At 36.5% G+C, this 22,759-nt stretch overlaps 2 non-coding genes and 21 pseudogenes across 2 annotated transcripts; all 23 read left to right on the forward strand.

Moving 5' to 3' along the window:
- The first annotated feature begins 70 nt into the window (after positions 1-70).
- LOC145650179 (5S ribosomal RNA) lies at positions 71-189 on the forward strand (annotated as a pseudogene).
- Positions 190-541: 352 nt separating this feature from the next.
- Positions 542-660, forward strand: LOC145648222 (5S ribosomal RNA; annotated as a pseudogene).
- Positions 661-1,450: 790 nt separating this feature from the next.
- Positions 1,451-1,569, forward strand: LOC145647979 (5S ribosomal RNA; annotated as a pseudogene).
- Positions 1,570-2,675: 1,106 nt separating this feature from the next.
- LOC145646893 (5S ribosomal RNA) lies at positions 2,676-2,794 on the forward strand (annotated as a pseudogene).
- A 573-nt stretch (positions 2,795-3,367) lies between these two features.
- Positions 3,368-3,486, forward strand: LOC145650180 (5S ribosomal RNA; annotated as a pseudogene).
- A 352-nt stretch (positions 3,487-3,838) lies between these two features.
- LOC145648223 (5S ribosomal RNA) lies at positions 3,839-3,957 on the forward strand (annotated as a pseudogene).
- Positions 3,958-4,747: 790 nt separating this feature from the next.
- LOC145647980 (5S ribosomal RNA) lies at positions 4,748-4,866 on the forward strand (annotated as a pseudogene).
- Positions 4,867-5,972: 1,106 nt separating this feature from the next.
- On the forward strand, positions 5,973-6,091 carry LOC145646894 (5S ribosomal RNA; annotated as a pseudogene).
- A 572-nt stretch (positions 6,092-6,663) lies between these two features.
- LOC145650637 (5S ribosomal RNA) lies at positions 6,664-6,782 on the forward strand (annotated as a pseudogene).
- A 352-nt stretch (positions 6,783-7,134) lies between these two features.
- LOC145648224 (5S ribosomal RNA) lies at positions 7,135-7,253 on the forward strand (annotated as a pseudogene).
- Positions 7,254-7,919: 666 nt separating this feature from the next.
- LOC145646895 (5S ribosomal RNA) lies at positions 7,920-8,038 on the forward strand (annotated as a pseudogene).
- Positions 8,039-8,703: 665 nt separating this feature from the next.
- Positions 8,704-8,822, forward strand: LOC145648468 (5S ribosomal RNA; annotated as a pseudogene).
- Positions 8,823-10,366: 1,544 nt separating this feature from the next.
- LOC145648815 (5S ribosomal RNA) lies at positions 10,367-10,485 on the forward strand (annotated as a pseudogene).
- Positions 10,486-11,151: 666 nt separating this feature from the next.
- Positions 11,152-11,270, forward strand: LOC145648816 (5S ribosomal RNA; annotated as a pseudogene).
- A 1,543-nt stretch (positions 11,271-12,813) lies between these two features.
- Positions 12,814-12,932, forward strand: LOC145649719 (5S ribosomal RNA; annotated as a pseudogene).
- Positions 12,933-14,476: 1,544 nt separating this feature from the next.
- Positions 14,477-14,595, forward strand: LOC145648817 (5S ribosomal RNA; annotated as a pseudogene).
- Positions 14,596-15,825: 1,230 nt separating this feature from the next.
- Positions 15,826-15,944, forward strand: LOC145646855 (5S ribosomal RNA). The gene has a single exon (XR_014116236.1). It is a non-coding gene; the product is annotated as a 5S ribosomal RNA (ribosomal RNA).
- Positions 15,945-16,390: 446 nt separating this feature from the next.
- On the forward strand, positions 16,391-16,509 carry LOC145647594 (5S ribosomal RNA; annotated as a pseudogene).
- Positions 16,510-17,176: 667 nt separating this feature from the next.
- Positions 17,177-17,295, forward strand: LOC145647595 (5S ribosomal RNA; annotated as a pseudogene).
- A 667-nt stretch (positions 17,296-17,962) lies between these two features.
- LOC145650335 (5S ribosomal RNA) lies at positions 17,963-18,081 on the forward strand (annotated as a pseudogene).
- Positions 18,082-19,186: 1,105 nt separating this feature from the next.
- Positions 19,187-19,305, forward strand: LOC145650708 (5S ribosomal RNA; annotated as a pseudogene).
- Positions 19,306-20,410: 1,105 nt separating this feature from the next.
- On the forward strand, positions 20,411-20,529 carry LOC145643586 (5S ribosomal RNA; annotated as a pseudogene).
- A 1,668-nt stretch (positions 20,530-22,197) lies between these two features.
- On the forward strand, positions 22,198-22,316 carry LOC145646866 (5S ribosomal RNA). Its single transcript, XR_014116237.1, has one exon. It is a non-coding gene; the product is annotated as a 5S ribosomal RNA (ribosomal RNA).
- Positions 22,317-22,759: the final 443 nt, after the last annotated feature.

The following is a 22,759-nucleotide window of genomic DNA, read 5'->3' on the forward strand; positions in this document are numbered from 1 at the left end:
ATAAAAAAAAATGTCAGATTGGTCTTTGATCATATTTGCTATGATTAGGCAATTTGAGTAAGTGTTTAAGGCTTACGGCCACACCAGTTTGAGCACGCCCAATCTCATCTGACCTTGGAAGCTAAGCAAGTTTGGGCCTGGATACTACTGAGCTGGGACCCTACCTAGGAATACCAGGTGCTGTAAGCTTTTCTTGCATCACTTTAATTTACTTTCAAGCTGACATGCTCAAATGTGAAGTGCAGTGATTAATTAAAAAAACTATCTGTTAGCACCTGGGAATAGCAGATGCTGTAAGTTTTTTTTGCATCACTTTTATTTACTCTCCAACTCACGTGCCTGAATGTGAAGTGCAGTGATTCATCAAAAAACTGTCTGTTAGTTCCTCCGTATACCAGATGTTGTAAGCTTTTATTGCATCATTTCATTTACATTCAAGATAACATTCTAGAATGTCAATTGCAGGGATTAATAAAAAAAATTGTCAGATTGGTCTTTGATCATATTTGCTATGATTAGGCAATTTGAGTAAGTGTTTAAGGCTTACGGCCACACCAGTTTGAGAATGCCCAATCTCATCTGACCTTGGAAGCTAAGCAAGTTTGGGCCTGGATAGTACTGAGGTGGGATCCTACCTAGGAATACCAGGTGCTGTAAGCTTTTCTTGCATCACTTTAATTTACTTTCAAGCTGACATGCTCAAATGTGAAGTGCAGTGATTAATAAAAAAAACTATCTGTTAGCACCTGGGAATAGCAGATGCTGTAAGTTTTTTTTGCATCACTTTCATTTACTCTCCAACTCACATGCCTGAATGTGAAGTGCAGTGATTCCTCAAAAATCTATCTGTTAGCACCTTGGACTACGAGATGCTGTAAGCTTCTCTTGCATCACTTTAATTTACTTTCAAAATGACATGCTAGGATGTGAAGTGCAGTGATTAATTAAAAAAACTATCTGTTAGCACCTGGGAATAGCAGATGCTGTAAGTTTTTGTTGCATCACTTTACTTTAATCTGCAACTGACAAGCTTGTATGTGAAGTGTACAGATTAAATAGAAATATTTTAGTACCAGGGAATAGCAGGTGCTGTAAGATTGTTTGCATCCCTTTAATTTATTTTCAAGCTATCATGTTCAAATTTGAAGTGCAGTGAATAATTAACTCAAACTATCTGTTAGCACCTGGGAATAGCAGATGATGTAAGTTTTTTTTGCATCACTTTCATTTACTCTCCAACTCACATGCCTGAATGTGAAGTGCAGTGATTCATCAAAAAACTGTCTGTTAGTGCCTCCGTATACAAGATGTTGTAAGATTTTATTGCATCATTTAATCTACATTCAAGATAACATTCTAGAACGTCAAGTGCAGGGATTAATAAAAAAAATTGTCAGATTGGTCTTTGATCATATTTGCTATGATTAGGCAATTTGAGTAAGTGTTTAAGGCTTACGGCCACACCAGCTTGAGAACGCCCAATCTCATCTGACCTTGGAAGCTAAGCAAGTTTGGGCCTGGATAGTACTGAGGTGGGACCCTACCTAGGAATACCAGGTGCTGTAAACTTTTCTTGCATCACTTTAATTTACTTTCAAGCTGACATGCTCAAATGTGAAGTGCAGTGATTAATATAAAAAACTATCTGTTAGCACCTGGGAATAGCAGATGCTGTAAGTTTTTTTTGCATCACTTTCATTTACTCTCCAACTCACATGCCTGAATGTGAAGTGCAGTGATTCCTCAAAAATCTATCTGTTAGCACCTTGGACTACGAGATGCTGTAAGCTTCTCTTGCATCACTTTAATTTACTTTCAAGATGACATGCTAGGATGTGAAGTGCAGTGATTAATTAAAAAAACTATCTGTTAGCACCTGGGAATAGCAAATGCTGTAAGTTTTTGTTGCATCACTTTACTTTAATCTGCAACTGACAAGCTTGTATGTGAAGTGTACAGATTAAATAGAAATATTTTAGTACCAGGGAATAGCAGGTGCTGTAAGATTGTATTGCATCCCTTTAATTTATGTTCAAGCTATCATGTTCAAATTTGAAGTGCAGTGAATAATTAACTCAAACTATCTGTTAGCACCTGGGAATAGCAGATGCTGTAAGTTTTTTTTGCATCACTTTCATTTACTCTCCAACTCACATGCCTGAATGTGAAGTGCAGTGATTCATCAAAAAACTATATGTTAGCACATTGGACTACGAGATGCTGTAAGCTTCTCTTGCATCACTTTAATTTACTGTCAAGATGACATGCTAGGATGTGAAATGCAGTGATTAATTAAAAAAACTGTCTGTTAGCACCTGGGAATAGCAGATGCTGTAAGTTTTTGTCGCATCACTTTACTTTAATCTGCAACTGACAAGCTTGTATGTGAAGTGTACAGATTAAATAGAAATATTTTAGTACCAGGGAATAGCAGGTGCTGTAAGATTGTTTGCATCCCTTTAATTTATGTTCAAGCTATCATGTTCAAATTTGAAGTGCAGTGAATAATTAGTGCCTCCGTATACCAGCTCCGTATTGTAAGCTTTTATTGCATCATTTAATTACATTCAAGATAACATTCTAGAATGTCAAGTGCAGGGATTAATAAAAAAAAATTGTCAGATTGGTCTTTGATCATATTTGCTATGATTAGGAAATTTGAGTAAGTGTTTAAGGCTTACGGCCACACCAGCTTGAGAACGCCCAATCTCATCTGACCTTGGAAGCTAAGCAAGTTTGGGCCTGAATAGTACTGAGGTGGGACCCTACCTAGGAATACCAGGTGCTGTAAGCTTTTCTTGCATCACTTTAATTTACTTTCAAGCTGACATGCTCAAATGTGAAGTGCAGTGATTAATAAAAAAAACTATCTGTTAGCACCTGGGAATAGCAGATGCTGTAAGTTTTTTTTGCATCACTTTCATTTACTCTCCAACTCACATGCCTGAATGTGAAGTGCAGTGATTCCTCAAAAATCTATCTGTTAGCACCTTGGACTACGAGATGCTGTAAGCTTCTCTTGCATCACTTTAATTTACTTTCAAGATGACATGCTAGGATGTGAAGTGCAGTGATTAATTAAAAAAACTATCTGTTAGCACCTGGGAATAGCAGATGCTGTAAGTTTTTTTTGCATCACTTTCATTTACTCTCCAACTCACATGCCTGAATGTGAAGTGCAGTGATTCATCAAAAAACTGTCTGTTAGTGCCTCCGTATACCAGATGTTGTAAGCTTTTATTGCATCATTTAATTTACATTCAAGATAACATTCTAGAATGTCAAGTGCAGGGATTAATAAAAAAAAATGTCAGATTGGTCTTTGATCATATTTGCTATGATTAGGCAATTTGAGTAAGTGTTTAAGGCTTACGGCCACACCAGTTTGAGCACGCCCAATCTCATCTGACCTTGGAAGCTAAGCAAGTTTGGGCCTGGATACTACTGAGCTGGGACCCTACCTAGGAATACCAGGTGCTGTAAGCTTTTCTTGCATCACTTTAATTTACTTTCAAGCTGACATGCTCAAATGTGAAGTGCAGTGATTAATTAAAAAAACTATCTGTTAGCACCTGGGAATAGCAGATGCTGTAAGTTTTTTTTGCATCACTTTTATTTACTCTCCAACTCACGTGCCTGAATGTGAAGTGCAGTGATTCATCAAAAAACTGTCTGTTAGTTCCTCCGTATACCAGATGTTGTAAGCTTTTATTGCATCATTTCATTTACATTCAAGATAACATTCTAGAATGTCAATTGCAGGGATTAATAAAAAAAATTGTCAGATTGGTCTTTGATCATATTTGCTATGATTAGGCAATTTGAGTAAGTGTTTAAGGCTTACGGCCACACCAGTTTGAGAATGCCCAATCTCATCTGACCTTGGAAGCTAAGCAAGTTTGGGCCTGGATAGTACTGAGGTGGGATCCTACCTAGGAATACCAGGTGCTGTAAGCTTTTCTTGCATCACTTTAATTTACTTTCAAGCTGACATGCTCAAATGTGAAGTGCAGTGATTAATAAAAAAAACTATCTGTTAGCACCTGGGAATAGCAGATGCTGTAAGTTTTTTTTGCATCACTTTCATTTACTCTCCAACTCACATGCCTGAATGTGAAGTGCAGTGATTCCTCAAAAATCTATCTGTTAGCACCTTGGACTACGAGATGCTGTAAGCTTCTCTTGCATCACTTTAATTTACTTTCAAAATGACATGCTAGGATGTGAAGTGCAGTGATTAATTAAAAAAACTATCTGTTAGCACCTGGGAATAGCAGATGCTGTAAGTTTTTGTTGCATCACTTTACTTTAATCTGCAACTGACAAGCTTGTATGTGAAGTGTACAGATTAAATAGAAATATTTTAGTACCAGGGAATAGCAGGTGCTGTAAGATTGTTTGCATCCCTTTAATTTATTTTCAAGCTATCATGTTCAAATTTGAAGTGCAGTGAATAATTAACTCAAACTATCTGTTAGCACCTGGGAATAGCAGATGATGTAAGTTTTTTTTGCATCACTTTCATTTACTCTCCAACTCACATGCCTGAATGTGAAGTGCAGTGATTCATCAAAAAACTGTCTGTTAGTGCCTCCGTATACAAGATGTTGTAAGATTTTATTGCATCATTTAATCTACATTCAAGATAACATTCTAGAACGTCAAGTGCAGGGATTAATAAAAAAAATTGTCAGATTGGTCTTTGATCATATTTGCTATGATTAGGCAATTTGAGTAAGTGTTTAAGGCTTACGGCCACACCAGCTTGAGAACGCCCAATCTCATCTGACCTTGGAAGCTAAGCAAGTTTGGGCCTGGATAGTACTGAGGTGGGACCCTACCTAGGAATACCAGGTGCTGTAAACTTTTCTTGCATCACTTTAATTTACTTTCAAGCTGACATGCTCAAATGTGAAGTGCAGTGATTAATATAAAAAACTATCTGTTAGCACCTGGGAATAGCAGATGCTGTAAGTTTTTTTTGCATCACTTTCATTTACTCTCCAACTCACATGCCTGAATGTGAAGTGCAGTGATTCCTCAAAAATCTATCTGTTAGCACCTTGGACTACGAGATGCTGTAAGCTTCTCTTGCATCACTTTAATTTACTTTCAAGATGACATGCTAGGATGTGAAGTGCAGTGATTAATTAAAAAAACTATCTGTTAGCACCTGGGAATAGCAAATGCTGTAAGTTTTTGTTGCATCACTTTACTTTAATCTGCAACTGACAAGCTTGTATGTGAAGTGTACAGATTAAATAGAAATATTTTAGTACCAGGGAATAGCAGGTGCTGTAAGATTGTATTGCATCCCTTTAATTTATGTTCAAGCTATCATGTTCAAATTTGAAGTGCAGTGAATAATTAACTCAAACTATCTGTTAGCACCTGGGAATAGCAGATGCTGTAAGTTTTTTTTGCATCACTTTCATTTACTCTCCAACTCACATGCCTGAATGTGAAGTGCAGTGATTCATCAAAAAACTATATGTTAGCACATTGGACTACGAGATGCTGTAAGCTTCTCTTGCATCACTTTAATTTACTGTCAAGATGACATGCTAGGATGTGAAATGCAGTGATTAATTAAAAAAACTGTCTGTTAGCACCTGGGAATAGCAGATGCTGTAAGTTTTTGTCGCATCACTTTACTTTAATCTGCAACTGACAAGCTTGTATGTGAAGTGTACAGATTAAATAGAAATATTTTAGTACCAGGGAATAGCAGGTGCTGTAAGATTGTTTGCATCCCTTTAATTTATGTTCAAGCTATCATGTTCAAATTTGAAGTGCAGTGAATAATTAGTGCCTCCGTATACCAGCTCCGTATTGTAAGCTTTTATTGCATCATTTAATTACATTCAAGATAACATTCTAGAATGTCAAGTGCAGGGATTAATAAAAAAAAATTGTCAGATTGGTCTTTGATCATATTTGCTATGATTAGGCAATTTGAGTAAGTGTTTAAGGCTTACGGCCACACCAGCTTGAGAACGCCCAATCTCATCTGACCTTGGAAGCTAAGCAAGTTTGGGCCTGAATAGTACTGAGGTGGGACCCTACCTAGGAATACCAGGTGCTGTAAGCTTTTCTTGCATCACTTTAATTTACTTTCAAGCTGACATGCTCAAATGTGAAGTGCAGTGATTAATAAAAAAAACTATCTGTTAGCACCTGGGAATAGCAGATGCTGTAAGTTTTTTTTGCATCACTTTCATTTACTCTCCAACTCACATGCCTGAATGTGAAGTCAGTGATTCCTCAAAAATCTATCTGTTAGCACCTTGGACTACGAGATGCTGTAAGCTTCTCTTGCATCACTTTAATTTACTTTCAAGATGACATGCTAGGATGTGAAGTGCAGTGATTAATTAAAAAAACTATCTGTTAGCACCTGGGAATAGCAGATGCTGTAAGTTTTTTTTGCATCACTTTCATTTACTCTCCAACTCACATGCCTGAATGTGAAGTGCAGTGATTCATCAAAAAACTGTCTGTTAGTGCCTCCGTATACCAGATTTTGTAAGCTTTTAATGCATCATTTAATTTACATTCAAGATAACATTCTAGAATGTCAAGTGCAGGGATTAATAAAAAAAAATGTCAGATTGGTCTTTGATCATATTTGCTATGATTAGGCAATTTGAGTAAGTGTTTAAGGCTTACGGCCACACCAGTTTGAGCACGCCCAATCTCATCTGACCTTGGAAGCTAAGTAAGTTTGGGCCTGGATACTACTGAGGTGGGACCCTACCTAGGAATACCAGGTGCTGTAAGCTTTTCTTGCATCACTTTAATTTACTTTCAAGCTGACATGCTCAAATGTGAAGTGCAGTGATTAATTAAAAAAACTATCTGTTAGCACCTGGGAATAGCAGATGCTGTAAGTTTTTTTTGCATCACTTTTATTTACTCTCCAACTCACGTGCCTGAATGTGAAGTGCAGTGATTCATCAAAAAACTGTCTGTTAGTTCCTCCGTATACCAGATGTTGTAAGCTTTTATTGCATCATTTCATTTACATTCAAGATAACATTCTAGAATGTCAATTGCAGGGATTAATAAAAAAAATTGTCAGATTGGTCTTTGATCATATTTGCTATGATTAGGCAATTTGAGTAAGTGTTTAAGGCTTACGGCCACACCAGTTTGAGAATGCCCAATCTCATCTGACCTTGGAAGCTAAGCAAGTTTGGGCCTGGATAGTACTGAGGTGGGATCCTACCTAGGAATACCAGGTGCTGTAAGCTTTTCTTGCATCACATTAATTTACTTTCAAGCTGACATGCTCAAATGTGAAGTGCAGTGATTAATAAAAAAAACCATCTGTTAGCACCTGGGAATAGCAGATGCTGTAAGTTTTTTTTGCATCACTTTCATTTACTCTCCAACTCACATGCCTGAATGTGAAGTGCAGTGATTCATCAAAAAACTATATGTTAGCAAATTGGACTACGAGATGCTGTAAGCTTCTCTTGCATCACTTTAATTTACTGTCAAGATGACATGCTAGGATGTGAAATGCAGTGATTAATTAAAAAAACTATCTGTTAGCACCTGGGAATAGCAGATGCTGTAAGTTTTTGTTGCGTCACTTTACTTTAATCTGCAACTGACAAGCTTGTATGTGAAGTGTACAGATTAAATAGAAATATTTTAGTACCAGGGAATAGCAGGTGCTGTAAGATTGTTTGCATCCCTTTAATTTATGTTCAAGCTATCATGTTCAAATTTGAAGTGCAGTGAATAATTAGTGCCTCCGTATACCAGCTCCGTATTGTAAGCTTTTATTGCATCATTTAATTACATTCAAGATAACATTCTAGAATGTCAAGTGCAGGGATTAATAAAAAAAATTGTCAGATTGGTCTTTGATCATATTTGCTTTGATTAGGCAATTTGAGTAAGTGTTTAAGGCTTACGGCCACACCAGCTTGAGAACGCCCAATCTCATCTGACCTTGGAAGCTAAGCAAGTTTGGGCCTGAATAGTACTGAGGTGGGACCCTACCTAGGAATACCAGGTGCTGTAAGCTTTTCTTGCATCACTTTAATTTACTTTCAAGCTGACATGCTCAAATGTGAAGTGCAGTGATTAATAAAAAAAACTATCTGTTAGCACCTGGGAATAGCAGATGCTGTAAGTTTTTTTTGCATCACTTTCATTTACTCTCCAACTCACATGCCTGAATGTGAAGTGCAGTGATTCCTCAAAAATCTATCTGTTAGCACCTTGGACTACGAGATGCTGTAAGCTTCTCTTGCATCACTTTAATTTACTTTCAAGATGACATGCTAGGATGTGAAGTGCAGTGATTAATTAAAAAAACTATCTGTTAGCACCTGGGAATAGCAGATGCTGTAAATTTTTGTTGCATCACTTTACTTTAATCTGCAACTGACAAGCTTGTATGTGAAGTGTACAGATTAAATAGAAATATTTTAGTACCAGGGAATAGCAGGTGCTGTAAGATTGTTTGCATCCCTTTAATTTATGTTCAAGCTATCATGTTCAAATTTGAAGTGCAGTGAATAATTAGTGCCTCCGTATACCAGCTCCATATTGTAAGCTTTTATTGCATCATTTAATTACATTCAAGATAACATTCTAGAATGTCAAGTGCAGGGATTAATAAAAAAATTGTCAGATTGGTCTTTGATCATATTTGCTATGATTAGGCAATTTGAGTAAGTGTTTAAGGCTTACGGCCACACCAGCTTGAGAACGCCCAATCTCATCTGACCTTGGAAGCTAAGCAAGTTTGGGTCTGAATAGTACTGAGGTGGGACCCTACCTAGGAATACCAGGTGCTGTAAGCTTTTCTTGCATCACTTTAATTTACTTTCAAGCTGACATGCTCAAATGTGAAGTGCAGTGATTAATAAAAAAAACTATCTGTTAGCACCTGGGAATAGTAGATGCTGTAAGTTTTTTTTGCATCACTTTCATTTACTCTCCAACTCACATGCCTGAATGTGAAGTGCAGTGATTCCTCAAAAATCTATCTGTTAGCACCTTGGACTACGAGATGCTGTAAGCTTCTCTTGCATCACTTTAATTTACTTTCAAGATGACATGCTAGGATGTGAAGTGCAGTGATTAATTAAAAAAACTATCTGTTAGCTCCTGGGAATAGCAAATGCTGTAAGTTTTTGTTGCATCACTTTACTTTAATCTGCAACTGACAAGCTTGTATGTGAAGTGTACAGATTAAATAGAAATATTTTAGTACCAGGGAATAGCAGGTGCTGTAAGATTGTATTGCATCCCTTTAATTTATGTTCAAGCTATCATGTTCAAATTTGAAGTGCAGTGAATAATTAACTCAAACTATCTGTTAGCACCTGGGAATAGCAGATGCTGTAAGTTTTTTTTGCATCACTTTCATTTACTCTCCAACTCACATGCCTGAATGTGAAGTGCAGTGATTCATCAAAAAACTATCTGTTAGCACCTTGGACTACGAGATGCTGTAAGCTTCTCTTGCATCACTTTAATTTACTGTCAAGATGACATGCTAAGATGTGAAATGCAGTGATTAATTAAAAAAACTATCTGTTAGCACCTGGGAATAGCAGATGCTGTAAGTTTTTGTTGCATCACTTTACTTTAATCTGCAACTGACAAGCTTGTATGTGAAGTGTACAGATTAAATAGAAATATTTTAGTACCAGGGAATAGCAGGTGCTGTAAGATTGTATTGCATCCCTTTAATTTATGTTCAAGCTATCATGTTCAAATTTGAAGTGCAATGAATAATTAACTCAAACTATCTGTTAGCACCTGGGAATAGCAGATGCTGTAAGTTTTTTTTGCATCACTTTCATTTACTCTCCAACTCACATGCCTGAATGTGAAGTGCAGTGATTCATCAAAAAACTATATATTAGCACATTGGACTACGAGATGCTGTAAGCTTCTCTTGCATCACTTTAATTTACTGTCAAGATGACATGCTAGGATGTGAAATGCAGTGATTAATTAAAAAAACTATCTGTTAGCACCTGGGAATAGCAGATGCTGTAAGTTTTTGTTGCATCACTTTACATTAATCTGCAACTGACAAGCTTGTATGTGAAGTGTACAGATTAAATAGAAATATTTTAGTACCAGGGAATAGCAGGTGCTGTAAGATTGTTTGCATCCCTTTAATTTATGTTCAAGCTATCATGTTCAAATTTGAAGTGCAGTGAATAATTAGTGCCTCCGTATACCAGCTCCGTATTGTAAGCTTTTATTGCATCATTTAATTACATTCAAGATAACATTCTAGAATGTCAAGTGCAGGGATTAATAAAAAAAATTGTCAGATTGGTCTTTGATCATATTTGCTATGATTAGGCAATTTGAGTAAGTGTTTAAGGCTTACGGCCACACCAGCTTGAGAACGCCCAATCTCATCTGACCTTGGAAACTAAGCAAGTTTGGGCCTGAATAGTACTGAGGTGGGACTCTACCTAGGAATACCAGGTGCTGTAAGCTTTTCTTGCATCACTTTAATTTACTTTCAAGCTGACATGCTCAAATGTGAAGTGCAGTGATTAACAAAAAAAACTATCTGTTAGCACCTGGGAATAGCAGATGCTGTAAGTTTTTTTTGCATCACTTTCATTTACTCTCCAACTCACATGCCTGAATGTGAAGTGCAGTGATTCCTCAAAAATCTATCTGTTAGCACCTTGGACTACGAGATGCTGTAAGCTTCTCTTGCATCACTTTAATTTACTTTCAAGATGACATGCTAGGATGTGAAGTGCAGTGATTAATTAAAAAAACTATCTGTTAGCACCTGGGAATAGCAAATGCTGTAAGTTTTTGTTGCATCACTTTACTTTAATCTGCAACTGACAAGCTTATATGTGAAGTGTACAGATTAAATAGAAATATTTTAGTACCAGGGAATAGCAGGTGCTGTAAGATTGTTTGCATCCCTTTAATTTATGTTCAAGCTATCATGTTCAAATTTGAAGTGCAGTGAATAATTAGTGCCTCCGTATACCAGCTCCGTATTGTAAGCTTTTATTGCATCATTTAATTACATTCAAGATAACATTCTAGAATGTCAAGTGCAGGGATTAATAAAAAAAATTGTCAGATTGGTCTTTGATCATATTTGCTATGATTAGGCAATTTGAGTAAGTGTTTAAGGCTTACGGCCACACCAGCTTGAGAACGCCCAATCTCATCTGACCTTGGAAACTAAGCAAGTTTGGGCCTGAATAGTACTGAGGTGGGACTCTACCTAGGAATACCAGGTGCTGTAAGCTTTTCTTGCATCACTTTAATTTACTTTCAAGCTGACATGCTCAAATGTGAAGTGCAGTGATTAACAAAAAAAACTATCTGTTAGCACCTGGGAATAGCAGATGCTGTAAGTTTTTTTTGCATCACTTTCATTTACTCTCCAACTCACATGCCTGAATGTGAAGTGCAGTGATTCCTCAAAAATCTATCTGTTAGCACCTTGGACTACGATATGCTGTAAGCTTCTCTTGCATCACTTTAATTTACTTTCAAGATGACATGCTAGGATGTGAAGTGCAGTGATTAATTAAAAAAACTATCTGTTAGCACCTGGGAATAGCAAATGCTGTAAGTTTTTGTTGCATCACTTTACTTTAATCTGCAACTGACAAGCTTGTATGTGAAGTGTACAGATTAAATAGAAATATTTTAGTACCAGGGAATAGCAGGTGCTGTAAGATTGTATTGCATCCCTTTAATTTATGTTCAAGCTATCATGTTCAAATTTGAAGTGCAGTGAATAATTAACTCAAACTATCTGTTAGCACCTGGGAATAGCAGATGCTGTAAGTTTTTTTTGCATCACTTTCATTTACTCTCCAACTCACATGCCTGAATGTGAAGTGCAGTGATTCATCAAAAAACTATATGTTAGCACATTGGACTAAGAGATGCTGTAAGCTTCTCTTGCATCACTTTAATTTACTGTCAAGATGACATGCTAGGATGTGAAATGCAGTGATTAATTAAAAAAACTATCTGTTAGCACCTGGGAATAGCAGATGCTGTAAGTTTTTGTTGCATCACTTTACTTTAATCTGCAACTGACAAGCTTGTATGTGAAGTGTACAGATTAAATAAAATATTTTAGTACCAGGGAATAGCAGGTGCTGTAAGATTGTATTGCATCCCTTTAATTTATGTTCAAGCTATCATGTTCAAATTTGAAGTGCAATGAATAATTAACTCAAACTATCTGTTAGCACCTGGGAATAGCAGATGCTGTAAGTTTTTTTTGCATCACTTTCATTTACTCTCCAACTCACATGCCTGAATGTGAAGTGCAGTGATTCCTCAAAAATCTATCTGTTAGCACCTTGGACTACGAGATGCTGTAAGCTTCTCTTGCATCACTTTAATTTACTTTCAAGATGACATGCTAGGATGTGAAGTGCAGTGATTAATTAAAAAAACTATCTGTTAGCACCTGGGAATAGCAGATGCTGTAAGTTTTTGTTGCATCACTTTACTTTAATCTGCAACTGACAAGCTTGTATGTGAAGTGTACAGATTAAATAGAAATAATTTAGTACCAGGGAATAGCAGGTGCTGTAAGATTGTTTGCATCCCTTTAATTTATGTTCAAGCTATCATGTTCAAATTTGAAGTGCAGTGAATAATTAGTGCCTCCGTATACCAGCTCCGTATTGTAAGCTTTTATTGCATCATTTAATTACATTCAAGATAACATTCTAGAATGTCAATTGCAGGGATTAATAAAAAAAATTGTCAGATTGGTCTTTGATCATATTTGCTATGATTAGGCAATTTGAGTAAGTGTTTAAGGCTTACGGCCACACCAGCTTGAGAACGCCCAATCTCATCTGACCTTGGAAGCTAAGCAAGTTTGGGACTGAATAGTACTGAGGTGGGACCCTACCTAGGAATACCAGGTGCTGTAAGCTTTTCTTGCATCACTTTAATTTACTTTCAAGCTGACATGCTCAAATGTGAAGTGCAGTGATTAATAAAAAAAACTATCTGTTAGCACCTGGGAATAGCAGATGCTGTAAGTTTTTTTTGCATCACTTTCATTTACTCTCCAACTCACATGCCTGAATGTGAAGTGCAGTGATTCCTCAAAAATCTATCTGTTAGCACCTTGGACTACGAGATGCTGTAAGCTTCTCTTGCATCACTTTAATTTACTTTCAAGATGACATGCTAGGATGTGAAGTGCAGTGATTAATTAAAAAAACTATCTGTTAGCACCTGGGAATAGCAAATGCTGGAAGTTTTTGTTGCATCACTTTACTTTAATCTGCAACTGACAAGCTTGTATGTGAAGTGTACAGATTAAATAGAAATATTTTAGTACCAGGGAATAGCAGGTGCTGTAAGATTGTATTGCATCCCTTTAATTTATGTTCAAGCTATCATGTTCAAATTTGAAGTGCAGTGAATAATTAACTCAAACTATCTGTTAGCACCTGGGAATAGCAGATGCTGTACGTTTTTTTTGCATCACTTTCATTTACTCTCCAACTCACATGCCTGAATGTGAAGTGCAGTGATTCATCAAAAAACTATCTGTTAGCACCTTGGACTACGAGATGCTGTAAGCTTCTCTTGCATCACTTTAATTTACTGTCAAGATGACATGCTAAGATGTGAAATGCAGTGATTAATTAAAAAAACTATCTGTTAGCACCTGGGAATAGCAGATGCTGTAAGTTTTTGTTGCATCACTTTACTTTAATCTGCAACTGACAAGCTTGTATGTGAAGTGTACAGATTAAATAGAAATATTTTAGTACCAGGGAATAGCAGGTGCTGTAAGATTGTATTGCATCCCTTTAATTTATGTTCAAGCTATCATGTTCAAATTTGAAGTGCAATGAATAATTAACTCAAACTATCTGTTAGCACCTGGGAATAGCAGATGCTGTAAGTTTTTTTTGCATCACTTTCATTTACTCTCCAACTCACATGCCTGAATGTGAAGTGCAGTGATTCATCAAAAAACTATATATTAGCACATTGGACTACGAGATGCTGTAAGCTTCTCTTGCATCACTTTAATTTACTGTCAAGATGACATGCTAGGATGTGAAATGCAGTGATTAATTAAAAAAACTATCTGTTAGCACCTGGGAATAGCAGATGCTGTAAGTTTTTGTTGCATCACTTTACATTAATCTGCAACTGACAAGCTTGTATGTGAAGTGTACAGATTAAATAGAAATATTTTAGTACCAGGGAATAGCAGGTGCTGTAAGATTGTTTGCATCCTTTTAATTTATGTTCAAGCTATCATGTTCAAATTTGAAGTGCAGTGAATAATTAGTGCCTCCGTATACCAGCTCCGTATTGTAAGCTTTTATTGCATCATTTAATTACATTCAAGATAACATTCTAGAATGTCAAGTGCAGGGATTAATAAAAAAAATTGTCAGATTGGTCTTTGATCATATTTGCCATGATTAGGCAATTTGAGTAAGTGTTTAAGGCTTACGGCCACACCAGCTTGAGAACGCCCAATCTCATCTGACCTTGGAAACTAAGCAAGTTTGGGCCTGAATAGTACTGAGGTGGGACTCTACCTAGGAATACCAGGTGCTGTAAGCTTTTCTTGCATCACTTTAATTTACTTTCAAGCTGACATGCTCAAATGTGAAGTGCAGTGATTAACAAAAAAAACTATCTGTTAGCACCTGGGAATAGCAGATGCTGTAAGTTTTTTTTGCATCACTTTCATTTACTCTCCAACTCACATGCCTGAATGTGAAGTGCAGTGATTCCTCAAAAATCTATCTGTTAGCACCTTGGACTACGATATGCTGTAAGCTTCTCTTGCATCACTTTAATTTACTTTCAAGATGACATGCTAGGATGTGAAGTGCAGTGATTAATTAAAAAAACTATCTGTTAGCACCTGGGAATAGCAAATGCTGTAAGTTTTTGTTGCATCACTTTACTTTAATCTGCAACTGACAAGCTTGTATGTGAAGTGTACAGATTAAATAGAAATATTTTAGTACCAGGGAATAGCAGGTGCTGTAAGATTGTATTGCATCCCTTTAATTTATGTTCAAGCTATCATGTTCAAATTTGAAGTGCAGTGAATAATTAACTCAAACTATCTGTTAGCACCTGGGAATAGCAGATGCTGTAAGTTTTTTTTGCATCACTTTCATTTACTCTCCAACTCACATGCCTGAATGTGAAGTGCAGTGATTCATCAAAAAACTATCTGTTAGCACCTTGGACTACGAGATGCTGTAAGCTTCTCTTGCATCACTTTAATTTACTGTCAAGATGACATGCTAAGATGTGAAATGCAGTGATTAATAAAAAAAACTATCTGTTAGCACCTGGGAATAGCCGATGCTGTAAGTTTTTTTTGCATCACTTTACTTTAATCTGCAACTGACAAGCTTGTATGTGAAGTGTACAGATTAAATAGAAATATTTTAGTACCAGGGAATAGCAGGTGCTGTAAGACTGCATTGCATCCCTTTAATTTATGTTCAAGCTATCATGTTCAAATTTGAAGTGCAGTGAATAATTAACTCAAACTATCTGTTAGCACCTGGGAATAGCAGATGCTGTAAGTTTTTTTTGCATCACTTTCATTTACTCTCCAACTCACATGCCTGAATGTGAAGTGCAGTGATTCATCAAAAAACTGTCTGTTAGTGCCTCCGTATACCAGATGTTGTAAGCTTTTATTGCATCATTTAATTTACATTCAAGATAACATTCTAGAATGTCAATTGCAGGGATTAATAAAAACAATTGTCAGATTGGTCTTTGATCATATTTGCTATGATTAGGCAATTTGAGTAAGTGTTTAAGGCTTACGGCCATACCAGCTTGAGAATGCCCAATCTCATCTGACCTTGGAAGCTAAGCAAGTTTGGGCCTGGATAGTACTGAGGTGGGACCCTACCTAGGAATACCAGGTGCTGTAAGCTTTTCTTGCATCACTTTAATTTACTGTCAAGATGACATGCTAGGATGTGAAATGCAGTGATTAATTAAAAAAACTATCTGTTAGCACCTGGGAATAGCAGATGCTGTAATTTTTTGTTGCATCACTTTACTTTAATCTGCAACTGACAAGCTTGTATGTGAAGTGTACAGATTAAATAGAAATATTTTAGTACCAGGGAATAGCAGGTGCTGTAAGATTGTATTGCATCCCTTTAATTTATGTTCAGGCTATCATGTTCAAATTTGAAGTGCAGTGAATAATTAGTGCCTCCGTATACCAGCTCCGTATTGTAAGCTTTTATTGCATCATTTAATTACATTCAAGATAACATTCTAGAATGTCAAGTGCAGGGATTAATAAAAAAAATTGTCAGATTGGTCTTTGATGATATTTGCTATGATTAGGCAATTTGAGTAAGAGTATAAGGCTTACGGCCACACCAGCTTGAGAACGCCCAATCTCATCTGACCTTGGAAGCTAAGCAAGTTTGGGCCTGTATAGTACTGAGGTGGGACCCTACCTAGGAATACCAGGTGCTGTAAGCTTTTCTTGCATCACTTTAATTTACTTTCAAGCTGACATGCTCAAATGTGAAGTGCAGTGATTAATAAAAAAAACTATCTGTTAGCACCTGGGAATACCCGATGCTGTAAGTTTTTTTTGCATCACTTTCATTTACTCTCCAACTCACATGCCTGAATGTGAAGTGCAGTGATTCATCAAAAAACTATATGTTAGCACCTTGGACTACGAGATGCTGTAAGCTTCTCTTGCATCACTTTAATTTACTGTCAAGATGACATGCTAGGATGTGAAATGCAGTGATTAATTAAAAAAACTATCTGTTAGCACCTGGGAATAGCAGATGCTGTAAGTTTTTGTTGCATCACTTTACTTTAATCTGCAACTGACAAGCTTGTATGTGAAGTGTACAGATTAAATAGAAATATTTTAGTACCAGGGAATAGCAGGTGCTGTAAGATTGTATTGCATCCCTTTAATTTATGTTCAAGCTATCATGTTCAAATTTGAAGTGCAGTGAATAATTAGTGCCTCCGTATACCAGCTCCGTATTGTAAGCTTTTATTGCATCATTTAATTACATTCAAGATAACATTCTAGAATGTCAAGTGCAGGGATTAATAAAAAAAATTGTCAGATTGGTCTTTGATGATATTTGCTATGATTAGGCAATTTGAGTAAGAGTATAAGGCTTACGGCCACACCAGCTTGAGAACGCCCAATCTCATCTGACCTTGGAAGCTAAGCAAGTTTGGGCCTGTATAGTACTGAGGTGGGACCCTACCTAGGAATACCAGGTGCTGTAAGCTTTTCTTGCATCACTTTAATTTACTTTCAAGCTGACATGCTCAAATGTGAAGTGCAGTGATTAATAAAAAAAACTATCTGTTAGCACCTGGGAATACCCGATGCTGTAAATTTTTTTTGCATCACTTTCATTTACTCTCCAACTCACATGCCTGAATGTGAAGTGCAGTGATTCATCAAAAAACTATATGTTAGCACCTTGGACTACGAGATGCTGTAAGCTTCTCTTGCATCACTTTAATTTACTGTCAAGATGACATGCTAGGATGTGAAATGCAGTGATTAATTAAAAAAACTATCTGTTAGCACCTGGGAATAGCAGATGCTGTAAGTTTTTGTTGCATCACTTTACTTTAATCTGCAACTGACAAGCTTGTATGTGAAGTGTACAGATTAAATAGAAATATTTTAGTACCAGGGAATAGCAGGTGCTGTAAGATTGTATTGCATCCCTTTAATTTATGTTCAAGCTATCATGTTCAAATTTGAAGTGCAGTGAATAATTAGTGCCTCCGTATACCAGCTCCGTATTGTAAGCCTTTATTGCATCATTTAATTACATTCAAGATAACATTCTAGAATGTCAAGTGCAGGGATTAATAAAAAAAATTGTCAGATTGGTCTTTGATCATATTTGCTATGATTAGGCAATTTGAGTAAGCATATAAGGCTTACGGCCACACCAGCTTGAGAACGCCCAATCTCATCTGACCTTGGAAGCTAAGCAAGTTTGGTCCTGGATAGTACTGAGGTGGGACCCTACCTAGGGACACCAGGTGCTGTAAGCTTTTCTTGCATCACTTTAATTTACTTTCAAGCTGACATGCTCAAATGTGAAGTGCAGTGATTAATAAAAAAATCTATCTGTTAGCACCTGGGAATAGCCGATGCTGTAAGTTTTTTTTGCATCACTTTCATTTACTCTCCAACTCACATGCCTGAATGTGAAGTGCAGTGATTCATCAAAAACTATCTGTTAGCACCTTGGACTACGAGATGCTGTAAGCTTCTCTTGAATCACTTTAATTTACTGTCAAGATGACATGCTAGGATGTGAAATGCAGTGATTAATTAAAAAAACTATCTGTTAGCACCTGGGAATAGCAGATGCTGTAAGTTTTTGTTGCATCACTTTACTTTAATCTGCAACTGACAAGCTTGTATGTGAAGTGTACAGATTAAATAGAAATATTTTAGTACCAGGGAATAGCAGGTGCTGTAAGATTGTATTGCATCCCTTTAATTTATGTTCAAGCTATCATGTTCAAATTTGAAGTGCAGTGAATAATTAACTCAAACTATCTGTTAGCACCTGGGAATAGCAGATGCTGTAAGTTTTTTTTGCATCACTTTCATTTACTCTCCAACTCACATGCCTGAATGTGAAGTGCAGTGATTCATCAAAAAACTATATGTTAGCACCTTGGACTACGAGATGCTGTAAGCTTCTCTTGAATCACTTTAATTTACTGTCAAGATGACATGCTAGGATGTGAAATGCAGTGATTAATTAAAAAAACTATCTGTTAGCACCTGGGAATAGCAGATGCTGTAAGTTTTTGTTGCATCACTTTACTTTAATCTGCAACTGACAAGCTTGTATGTGAAGTGTACAGATTAAATAGAAATATTTTAGTACCAGGGAATAGCAGGTGCTGTAAGATTGTATTGCATCCCTTTAATTTATGTTCAAGCTATCATGTTCAAATTTGAAGTGCAGTGAATAATTAGTGCCTCCGTATACCAGCTCCGTATTGTAAGCCTTTATTGCATCATTTAATTACATTCAAGATAACATTCTAGAATGTCAAGTGCAGGGATTAATAAAAAAAATTGTCAGATTGGTCTTTGATCATATTTGCTATGATTAGGCAATTTGAGTAAGCATATAAGGCTTACGGCCATACCAGCTTGAGAATGCCCAATCTCCTCTGACCTTGGAAGGTAAGCAAGTTTGGGCCTGGATAGTACTGAGGTGGGACCCTACCTAGGGACACCAGGTGCTGTAAGCTTTTCTTGCATCACTTTAATTTACTTTCAAGCTGACATGCTCAAATGTGAAGTGCAGTGATTAATAAAAAAATCTATCTGTTAGCACCTGGGAATAGCCGATGCTGTAAGTTTTTTTTGCATCACTTTCATTTACTCTCCAACTCACATGCCTGAATGTGAAGTGCAGTGATTCATCAAAAACTATCTGTTAGCACCTTGGACTACGAGATGCTGTAAGCTTCTCTTGAATCACTTTAATTTACTGTCAAGATGACATGCTAGGATGTGAAATGCAGTGATTAATTAAAAAAACTATCTGTTAGCACCTGGGAATAGCAGATGCTGTAAGTTTTTGTTGCATCACTTTACTTTAATCTGCAACTGACAAGCTTGTATGTGAAGTGTACAGATTAAATAGAAATATTTTAGTACCAGGGAATAGCAGGTGCTGTAAGATTGTATTGCATCCCTTTAATTTATGTTCAAGCTATCATGTTCAAATTTGAAGTGCAGTGAATAATTAACTCAAACTATCTGTTAGCACCTGGGAATAGCAGATGCTGTAAGTTTTTTTTGCATCACTTTCATTTACTCTCCAACTCACATGCCTGAATGTGAAGTGCAGTGATTCATCAAAAAACTATATGTTAGCACCTTGGACTACGAGATGCTGTAAGCTTCTCTTGAATCACTTTAATTTACTGTCAAGATGACATGCTAGGATGTGAAATGCAGTGATTAATTAAAAAAACTATCTGTTAGCACCTGGGAATAGCAGATGCTGTAAGTTTTTGTTGCATCACTTTACTTTAATCTGCAACTGACAAGCTTGTATGTGAAGTGTACAGATTAAATAGAAATATTTTAGTACCAGGGAATAGCAGGTGCTGTAAGATTGTATTGCATCCCTTTAATTTATGTTCAAGCTATCATGTTCAAATTTGAAGTGCAGTGAATAATTAGTGCCTCCGTATACCAGCTCCGTATTGTAAGCCTTTATTGCATCATTTAATTACATTCAAGATAACATTCTAGAATGTCAAGTGCAGGGATTAATAAAAAAAATTGTCAGATTGGTCTTTGATCATATTTGCTATGATTAGGCAATTTGAGTAAGCATATAAGGCTTACGGCCACACCAGCTTGAGAACGCCCAATCTCATCTGACCTTGGAAGCTAAGCAAGTTTGGTCCTGTATAGTACTGAGGTGGGACCCTACCTAGGGACACCAGGTGCTGTAAGCTTTTCTTGCATCACTTTAATTTACTTTCAAGCTGACATGCTCAAATGTGAAGTGCAGTGATTAATAAAAAAATCTATCTGTTAGCACCTGGGAATAGCCGATGCTGTAAGTTTTTTTTGCATCACTTTCATTTACTCTCCAACTCACATGCCTGAATGTGAAGTGCAGTGATTCATCAAAAACTATCTGTTAGCACCTTGGACTACGAGATGCTGTAAGCTTCTCTTGAATCACTTTAATTTACTGTCAAGATGACATGCTAGGATGTGAAATGCAGTGATTAATTAAAAAAACTATCTGTTAGCACCTGGGAATAGCAGATGCTGTAAGTTTTTGTTGCATCACTTTACTTTAATCTGCAACTGACAAGCTTGTATGTGAAGTGTACAGATTAAATAGAAATATTTTAGTACCAGGGAATAGCAGGTGCTGTAAGATTGTATTGCATCCCTTTAATTTATGTTCAAGCTATCATGTTCAAATTTGAAGTGCAGTGAATAATTAACTCAAACTATCTGTTAGCACCTGGGAATAGCAGATGCTGTAAGTTTTTTTTGCATCACTTTCATTTACTCTCCAACTCACATGCCTGAATGTGAAGTGCAGTGATTCATCAAAAAACTATATGTTAGCACCTTGGACTACGAGATGCTGTAAGCTTCTCTTGCATCACTTTAATTTACTGTCAAGATGAAATGCTAAGATGTGAAATGCAGTGATTAATTAAAAAAAATATCTGTTAGCACCTGGGAATAGCAGATGCTGTAAGTTTTTGTTGCATCACTTTACTTTAATCTGCAACTGACAAGCTTGTATGTGAAGTGTACAGATTAAATAGAAATATTTTAGTACCAGGGAATAGCAGGTGCTGTAAGATTGTATTGCATCCCTTTAATTTATGTTCAAGCTATCATGTTCAAATTTGAAGTGCAGTGAATAATTAACTCAAACTATCTGTTAGCACCTGGGAATAGCAGATGCTGTAAGTTTTTTTTGCATCACTTTCATTTACTCTCCAACTCACATGCCTGAATGTGAAGTGCAGTGATTCATCAAAAAACTATATGTTAGCACCTTGGACTACGAGATGCTGTAAGCTTCTCTTGCATCACTTTAATTTACTGTCAAGATGAAATGCTAAGATGTGAAATGCAGTGATTAATTAAAAAAACTATCTGTTAGCACCTGGGAATAGCAGATGCTGTAAGTTTTTGTTGCATCACTTTACTTTAATCTGCAACTGACAAGCTTGTATGTGAAGTGTACAGATTAAATAGAAATATTTTAGTACCAGGGAATAGCAGGTGCTGTAAGATTGTATTGCATCCCTTTAATTTATGTTCAAGCTATCATGTTCAAATTTGAAGTGCAGTGAATAATTAACTCAAACTATCTGTTAGCACCTGGGAATAGCAGATGCTGTAAGTTTTTTTTGCATCACTTTCATTTACTCTCCAACTCACATGCCTGAATGTGAAGTGCAGTGATTCATCAAAAAACTGTCTGTTAGTGCCTCCGTATACCAGATGTTGTAAGCTTTTATTGCATCATTTAATTTACATTCAAGATAACATTCTAGAATGTCAATTGCAGGGATTAATAAAAAAAATTGTCAGATTGGTCTTTGATCATATTTGCTATGATTAGGCAATTTGAGTAAGTGTTTAAGGCTTACGGCCATACCAGCTTGAGAATGCCCAATCTCATCTGACCTTGGAAGCTAAGCAAGTTTGGGCCTGGATAGTACTGAGGTGGGACCCTACCTAGGAATACCAGGTGCTGTAAGCTTTTCTTGCATCACTTTAATTTACTGTCAAGATGACATGCTAGGATGTGAAATGCAGTGATTAATTAAAAAAACTATCTGTTAGCACCTGGGAATAGCAGATGCTGTAAGTTTTTGTTGCATCACTTTACTTTAATCTGCAACTGACAAGCTTGTATGTGAAGTGTACAGATTAAATAGAAATATTTTAGTACCAGGGAATAGCAGGTGCTGTAAGATTGTATTGCATCCCTTTAATTTATGTTCAGGCTATCATGTTCAAATTTGAAGTGCAGTGAATAATTAGTGCCTCCGTATACCAGCTCCGTATTGTAAGCTTTTATTGCATCATTTAATTACATTCAAGATAACATTCTAGAATGTCAAGTGCAGGGATTAATAAAAAAAATTGTCAGATTGGTCTTTGATGATATTTGCTATGATTAGGCAAGTTGAGTAAGAGTAT

This window comes from Electrophorus electricus, chromosome 13 (assembly GCF_041902795.1).
Source record: "Electrophorus electricus isolate QZ-2024a chromosome 13, ASM4190279v1, whole genome shotgun sequence".
Lineage (NCBI taxonomy): Eukaryota > Metazoa > Chordata > Actinopteri > Gymnotiformes > Gymnotidae > Electrophorus > Electrophorus electricus.